Source organism: Physeter macrocephalus, unplaced genomic scaffold (assembly GCF_002837175.3).
Source record: "Physeter macrocephalus isolate SW-GA unplaced genomic scaffold, ASM283717v5 random_4004, whole genome shotgun sequence".
In the NCBI taxonomy this organism is placed as follows: Eukaryota; Metazoa; Chordata; class Mammalia; order Artiodactyla; family Physeteridae; genus Physeter; species Physeter macrocephalus.
The window spans coordinates 1-7,638 of NW_021149290.1; the positions used below are offsets into that span (position 1 = coordinate 1).

The window sequence follows — 7,638 nt, forward strand, 5'->3', positions numbered from 1 at the left end:
AAAAATCAGCACGTCACTCACGTTACCCCTCTCATTTTGGAAGTGTCGAACCAGCGCTCTCCTGGAAGTCGCGGTGCTGGGAAGCAAGCTGCGGCCTGGAATCTTGAGTGCGTGGTGGTCAGGATCAGCTCCGATATCCGGTCCGCACAAGCCCGGCCTTTCTGAATTTACCATTGCCTCAGTCAAAGCCTCTTGTCTTTCTATTCGGAAGGGGTGGAGGGGTAACCCAGTGAGGCTAATATTGGTGAAGACACTCGTAGATCCACATTGTTTCTTTCTTTCTTCTGGTTCTTCCTCCTCCTCTTCTTTTTTCCTAAAGCCTCTTTGATTTGAATCTGTGTATAGGTGTCTCTGTGTGATCCTTTCTCCCTATTTGCCGTGTGAGGTTGAACCTTTCTCCCTACTTGCGGTATGAGATTGAAACCAGAAAACGTGAGATTGTGAACGCTCCTGTGATCGCCTTTGAAGGGTCCTTCCGAGTTGCACAAGAGGCGGGATTGATTGCCCTGTGGGGCAACAAGAAGGAAGGTGAGGGAGCTTTTCCCAGCACATCATTGTGATCCGAGAAAGTTTGAAGACTTGGTCGGCGTGTCAATTGCAAGGCCATTGGGTGCCAAAAGGGTTCCGAGCCAGCCAGGAGTCGAACCTAGACTCTTCTGATCCGTAGTCAGACGCGTTATCCATTGCGCCACTGGCCCCCGCGTGAGACCGGCCCTTAAGTATGCCTATTTAACTAAATGAGACCTCCGAAGTCGCTGGTTCCGGAATGAGGACAGAAATAACCGCAAAACCGTTGACTCCGACAGATTCATGTAATTTGCGGTGAGTGTATATAATACAACGTTGTTTTCAATTTCTATATTTGAAATCATAAGAATTGTAACCCTTAGAACATTCCATACGTGATAGCAAGAATGTCATTCCCTGAAAGCAAGTTTTCGCCTGCGAGTGCTCTTTGCTAATTTTTGCAATCAATCTGTTAATCTGCCATGCTTCCACCCGCGTCATGTATTCTTACGTACTTCTATTGGACCCTGATGATGTGTGCGCGGATGACTAATGACTGCCCTGTATTCTCTTTAATTAAGTGTTATAAAATAGTGCACATTTATTTGGTTTGGAAATGCATTCGGCTGTAAGAATCACATCTTTCCCTCTAACTGTTAAAAGAGTAAGCCTCACTAAGAGGGAGAATCATGGGCAAATTCTGTGACAAACCATGCATCGGATAAAAGCAGGCAACAGTCAACGGTAAAGGCAAAAAGAGGCAAGAATCCAGTCATCCAGTAAAGGTACACACATTCCAGAAATCAAATTTGACATAGAATGTGGGAATTTAGGAACTGACTTAATACCACATACATTTCAAACAGACAGACATGCTCTTTTTCGACAATTTGGTTGTATGTTTATTTTAGTTTTCAAATTGGGCAAAAGAGACGCCTCAAAATGTACACCTGCCTCGCGAGAAGGATCTTGGATGTTGAGAGAGAGACACGGTATGGTAATGTTCTTGACGGCACAAACTTGGAATCCAGAGTGCAATGCTTTCTCATCCCAGCTTTGCCATCTTTCACCTAACTGGCTCTTGCAATAAAAGAGAGGTGTACAGTGCTAACAGAAATGTGAAGATTTACTTAGAAAGTTTTATCTGAAGGAGTAATGGTGGAGGTCAAGTTTCAAGGTCGAGGAGATGTTCACTAGGGATAGAGAAGTATTTGAGGTAGAACGAACAATAGGTGCACACATCCCTGGGAAATAAGAGGAACTGCTGGCAGGTAGGACAGTGTGGTTGGGAGAGAGGGGGCAGTGAGGTACGAAATGAAGCTGAAGACATAGGAGTGGCCATGGAGAGGATTTCAGGCCATCATCTTCAGGGCCGCATAATAAAATAGCCATCAGATGTTTAGGTGATAGGCAACTCTCTTAGAAACACTGCTTTCTGTCCGTCATACTTTTGTCCTCTCAAAGTTCACAGAATCTGAGACCTAGTCTGACCTAGTCTAAGCAAAAGCCAGCTAAAATTCCCCCAAACATTTGCGAAAATTCCCAGGCATTCAGATCATGTGACTCCCCTTAGTCCACGAGGGACAAGAGCCAGGGTCCCTGTAGAGAGGAAGTACTACTGGCACTGGCGTCCCAGGAAGGGAGGCGTTTACTCGTCATCTTTAAAACAGACATTTTTACTTCTGGTAAGGGTAAAAGTTAAATGGTGAAAGCAGATGTAACGGTATGTTTGTTTTTGTTTGTTTGTTTGTTCAGTGGTGAAAGCAGATGTAACGGTATGTTTGTTTTCGTTTGTTTGCTTGTTTGTTTGTTCAATGGTTGAAGCAGATGTAAAAGGTATGTTTAATAGGTCGCAAAACAGGCTGCTCTAGTCAGGGTTAAGTTTTAGTTAAATCGTATGTAAGCCATAACGACTTCCCCACACCTTAATATGTGAACATTTCTTCCATAACCATCAAGAAGAAATACCGTATGAGGTACTTCATGTGTTTTTGTAAATAAAAAAATCGGTGCCTAAAACACACACACCACCAGCTCAATATACGATCATAACATTTCCCCCCGTCCTTCCTCTCTTCTGAGAAATCCCTCACACAGCCCGGCAAATCCAGAGTGCGCTGTTCACGGTCCTGACTCCGGGAAGAGGCGGGCTTCCTGGTGGCAACGCGGACCATCTCCGCCCGCCGGGCACGCACCTTGAGTTGAGCGGGATGCCGAGCCCCTGAAGTGGCCGAGAGGAGCCCCTGCCGGCCTCGACACCCTGCCTGCGAGGGCCTCCGCGCCCCATTCCGCGTACGTCTGTCCGCAGACTTGTCTCTAAACACACACGCCGGTCAACCCACCCTAACCCCTCTCCGAGCCCGGCCGGGACTGTTCTGTGCCTACAGGCAACTACCTTTTGAACCCACGCAAGCGACAGGTCTCTGCGCCCAAAGGACAACTCGTGGCAGCGAGCGGCCACCGCTCCCAGGCAAGCCTAGGTGGCTGAGGCGAGTCGGCCTACGGATCCCGGCGCGCGGCCTGGGCTTCCGGAGAAGGGGCGGCTTGGCCTTGACCGCGTTGTGGAAACACCTGAGCACAGAGACCCGGATCAAGGCGGACTGCAGACCGAGTCCCTGAGGGTATTGACGGGGGTACGAACGCGGACCCCGGGAACTAGGAGAAAAAGGAAAGGACAGTGAGGTTAAGCAACGGCCTCTGCCGGACACAAAATCTCCGTGTCGTTCCTGGGGACGGGAAACGTTTCTGATTCATTTCCTCCACCCCCTTCCCCATTGCTTTCCACCTTCTCCACACACAAATTTTATACTGAAATTTATACTGAAATTTTATACTGAAAATATTTCTGGCAAGGAAAAAAGAAAATGCCAGAGATGGAAGACATCTGGAAACATCACCTTTTGTTTTTCGTTTGTTTGTTTGACATCCTTGTTTGTCTGATGGCATTCATTCACTTATTCATTTCTAATTGCGGTAAGCATACCTCAGCTGCTTCCTGGCCACTGGCTTGCATTTCAAATCATTTGCCTATACAGTGACGGTGAAAACAGTAAAGTCTGTTGAAGAAAATTTAGCAAAATAGTCCGTGCCTTTGAGATGAGCAACTATATCTTAGACAGGACATATAAGCACTAAGCAAGCATACAAGAAAGATTGCTACACTGTACCCACCCCCCCAAAAAAACCGAACACGTTTTTCCTCAAAAGTCCATTCGGAGAGAAAAACACCAGGCACAGACTGGAAGGGCATACTCATAATTCACACATTGTAAAAGGTGTTGGAGTCCGAGGAACCTAGAGAAATGGTAAAGTGCAGTGGGTACTTTAACAAGATGTAGGTCTGAGCACTGCTGCTGTGAGGATAGGTTGGAAACCCTTTGTTTTGAGGTCGGCACCTTAGAGAGGGCAGCAAGGTAGTCAGGAAGTCGTTGTACTTGTGGGTAAAGTGGCAAAAGCCTGGGCAGAGCACTGTTTCCGCCCGGTTTCGAACCGGGGACCTTTCGCGTGTAAGGCGAACGTGCTGACCACTACACCACGGAAACGTCACACGCCCGTTGCGTTTTACAAGTCCAATAAAACGGCATTTCCTTGGTGTTTCCCCAAGTCTAATAATTTTGAGTATTTCTCTTTTAGTATATTATCACTCACTCACTTTGCTTTCCCTCCTTTTTAAAAACGTGATAAAATAAGAATGTAGGAACTCTACGACTCATAACCAAACGTAACTCAAAAGCAGAGTCCAAATTCCTTCTCCCACATCAGGCAGGGTAACCTCAGGCTCCTAGGGCATGTGATTACAAGGAACTACCCGATGGTACCCTGTGACTTTCATTTCCATCTCTCTTGCTCATCGTAGGACCCAGGACATAACACACAGAGCCCTGAAGACCCCCCAAACTTCCGAGAGGGCGTGCTTGTCCGGAGGAGACTGCTGAGCGGGGGCGGGGTGGGCTGTGCCCCAGGAGGGAGGGACAAAAGGAGTAGTGTTTGGGAATTCATGGGACCGGACTTTGTGCCCAGTAGGTTGAGGCGGGAGCCGTCAGTCAACTTCTTACCCAGGGTCACTCACACTGGCCTGGAGCGCCTGTGCTTTGAGCGACGTCAATCTGTGCAACAGCTGACGTACTAGCCTATACTTTATTTTTCTCCTCACTTCACCTGACCTTCGTCACTGTATTTGTCCACTTCCCAGCTTTTACCTCAAGGATCAGGAAGGTGCTCAGCAGCAAAAACATGGTCTTTCCTCGAATTCTCTGTGAGAAATTCGTGATAGGACAGCTCTGCATCAGCACATCTGACAAAGAGCAAAGCTGAAAACTCCTGCTCTCAGCGACTCAAACTTGGGCTGGTCACAAGGTTGCAGGAAACAGAGAAGAGAGACAGTATTTCCCAGCTAGCAAGATTGGAGTCCGTTTTTTCCCTGATATCGAGTTGGCAGCATAAATGATGATTTATTTATTTTCCAATAATTTGATTAGAAGTTTACTGTAAAGCAGTCAATGAGTGGCCCCCAACGTGGCCAATCCTGACCCTACCAGATGTCCTGAAAAAGGCCACATGCACTGAGTATTATCATAAGATTGCACGAAATCAGTTAATTACTTTTAAAATTGCCAAATGAAGCCACAGAGATAAATGGTCATTCATTTTCCGGTACAGATGAACTTACTTGCAAGGCAGAAACAGAGACAAAGATGTAGGGAACAAAGTTATGGATACCAAGGGGGGAAGGGGGAGTGAGATGAATTGGGAGATCGGGACTGACATATCTACACGGCTATGTATAAAAGAGATAACTAATGAGAACCTGCCACATAGCACAGGGAACTCTACTCAATGCTTGTGGTGACCTAAATGGGAAGGAAATTTAAAAAAGAGGGGATATATGTGTACGTATCACTGATTCACTTTGCTGAACAGCGGAAACAGACACGACATTGTAAAGCAACTATACTCCAGCAAAAATAAACTAAAAAGAAAAGAGGAAACGGTTATAACACTACTTGATTTACACTACTCTAATTTACATTAGAATTTTTTCCTTGTTCTTTTATTTGTTTTGGATTAGATTTGACTAAAGGCAAATGAGTAAAAACAACTCCAGATTAAGTAATGGGTGTGGAAAATAGCTGTAAACATATGAAAGTGCAGGACTTGAAAGCACACCCACTGAAACTAGATCACTAATTCAGTAGCCTCGCCTCACACTGTATGGTCCACGTAACAGTAGGGTAGACGTCACTCATCTGGGAGACTGTAGAAATGGTGACTTTCAGGCCCTGGTGCAGATGCAGTCATCTAAAACCCTCACTGTAATGGACCATACCAGGTCATTCATATGCTCACAAAATTTTGAGAAGCATGGCTCTAAGGCGCTATTCAATGCGCCAAGAAGCCATTGGCGCAAAACTGGGGGGATCTGAGGGGAGAGGCTGACCATTCAATGAATCAGTCAAGAAAAACAAGCGTCTCTGTTGTGTTAAAAGTTCTAGGAGGCAAAAATAACTGGAGCGATCACACAAAACCGAACTGGCAATGTCTGACACCTGATCTAAAAGGTAAAGGGAAGACCAAGAAGCAATCACTCTAGGCAATTCTAATCTTCATCTCATGATTTCAGGGCAAGTGTTCTGGGTTTGTAACACCTTTCAACGCTCTTGGGAGAGTTCTTGATATTATATTTATTTTTTAAGCAAGGGGACTAATGCTGTCCCCATCTCCTCCTAGGACTTGAAGGCATGTAAACTCCAGTTAATTCCAATTTTTGTTTGCCATAATTAATAAAACATCACCCGCTGCAGGCCCCACTGGGATTCGAACCCAGGATCTCCTGTTTACTAGACAGGCGCTTTCACCAACTAAGCCACGGAGCCAATCATAACAGCGTGCTGATTCTTATAGTATTTGAAGTAGATGTCACTTTCCTGTTTCACCAATGCATTTCTCAAGAATTTTTGATTAATGATAGAGTCTCGGGACTACTTCTCAGAATCTCTATCAAGTTCTTTTACTTTCTCTCGCCTGAAATATGCACGGAAGTTTACATGCTGTGCCAAGACACGCAAACCTTTCTGAGCCTCCGGACCCTTGAAGTAGGTAGCCAAACCATTTCACTTCTAGGAGCTTTTACCACTTCGTTATAGGAGATATTTCTCAGTTTCAAATCTGCAATTGGGAAACGATGGTGCTTATCGGTCTTGAAACATAACATGAACTGGAGCACTTTGAAGGACTTCACCACACCATTTGCTACTCTTACTGTGAAAAAGCAATATCTTACAAAAGAGAAATGTGCTTCCCAATATCGATTTTGGAGCTATGTGGCAGGTAAAGGCACGCAAAGGGAAAAAAGAAGGTAAGAATTCAGCAAACGTATACATGTTAAGAACGATGTTTGACCCAAAGATACAGACAATATAAAACTTAGGTAGACATGTCTTACTTAAAAAAATGTCATAAAGTTCTTAACTGGTCCTAGTCCCTGAAATAAACAACCAAAGCATAAATATCAGAGAGTTGTCCTCTCCTTTGAGAATGAGAGGCAGTATGGAATGATGCTTAAGAGCACAAACTGTGATGTCAGGCTCCATTGGTTCTTTGTTCCAAACCTGTCATTATATTTGTGACCTTGAGAAAATAATGTAAAATCTCTATTTCTTGTTTTCATTTACTCAAATCCTTTGGGGAGTGCTGGCAGATAGTGTAGGCTATGACCAGCCTCAATCTATAAGACTTCTCCAAGCGTGCTATATCTAGGCCAGGTACACAACATTGCTTCCTGAGCTGATAGAGAGTAGTGTAAGGAAACTGCCTGTATCTCTTGCAGTAGCAGGCAATTTGTTTCCTTTTGTTGTTTATTTCAACAGCTATAGCTGCTCGAGTACTTCTGTAAAGGTAGGTCACATTTTCCACTCATTTCTATTTGGAGAACTCCTTCGTTGTCATCAAATCTGTAAGATTTAAAATTTTCTGCCCAATGCAATACACCTCTCCTATTGTATTTTAAGTATCAGGTATTATGTGTATTAGTGGGAAGACTAAGTTAAATTAGGAGCCACCTGCATTCATGCACCTCAGAGATGCCCACGCGCGCACGCACGCGCACACACACACACACACACACACACACAC

General features: G+C 44.9%; 3 non-coding genes across 3 annotated transcripts; all 3 read right to left on the minus strand.

Annotated features, from left to right (window-relative positions):
* Window positions 1-625: 625 nt before the first annotated feature.
* On the minus strand, window positions 626-698 carry TRNAR-ACG (transfer RNA arginine (anticodon ACG)). Its single transcript has one exon. It is a non-coding gene; the product is annotated as a tRNA-Arg (tRNA).
* Window positions 699-3,976: 3,278 nt separating this feature from the next.
* TRNAV-UAC (transfer RNA valine (anticodon UAC)) lies at window positions 3,977-4,049 on the minus strand. Its single transcript has one exon. It is a non-coding gene; the product is annotated as a tRNA-Val (tRNA).
* A 2,257-nt stretch (window positions 4,050-6,306) lies between these two features.
* Window positions 6,307-6,380, minus strand: TRNAT-AGU (transfer RNA threonine (anticodon AGU)). The gene has a single exon. It is a non-coding gene; the product is annotated as a tRNA-Thr (tRNA).
* Between the last annotated feature and the right edge of the window lie 1,258 nt (window positions 6,381-7,638).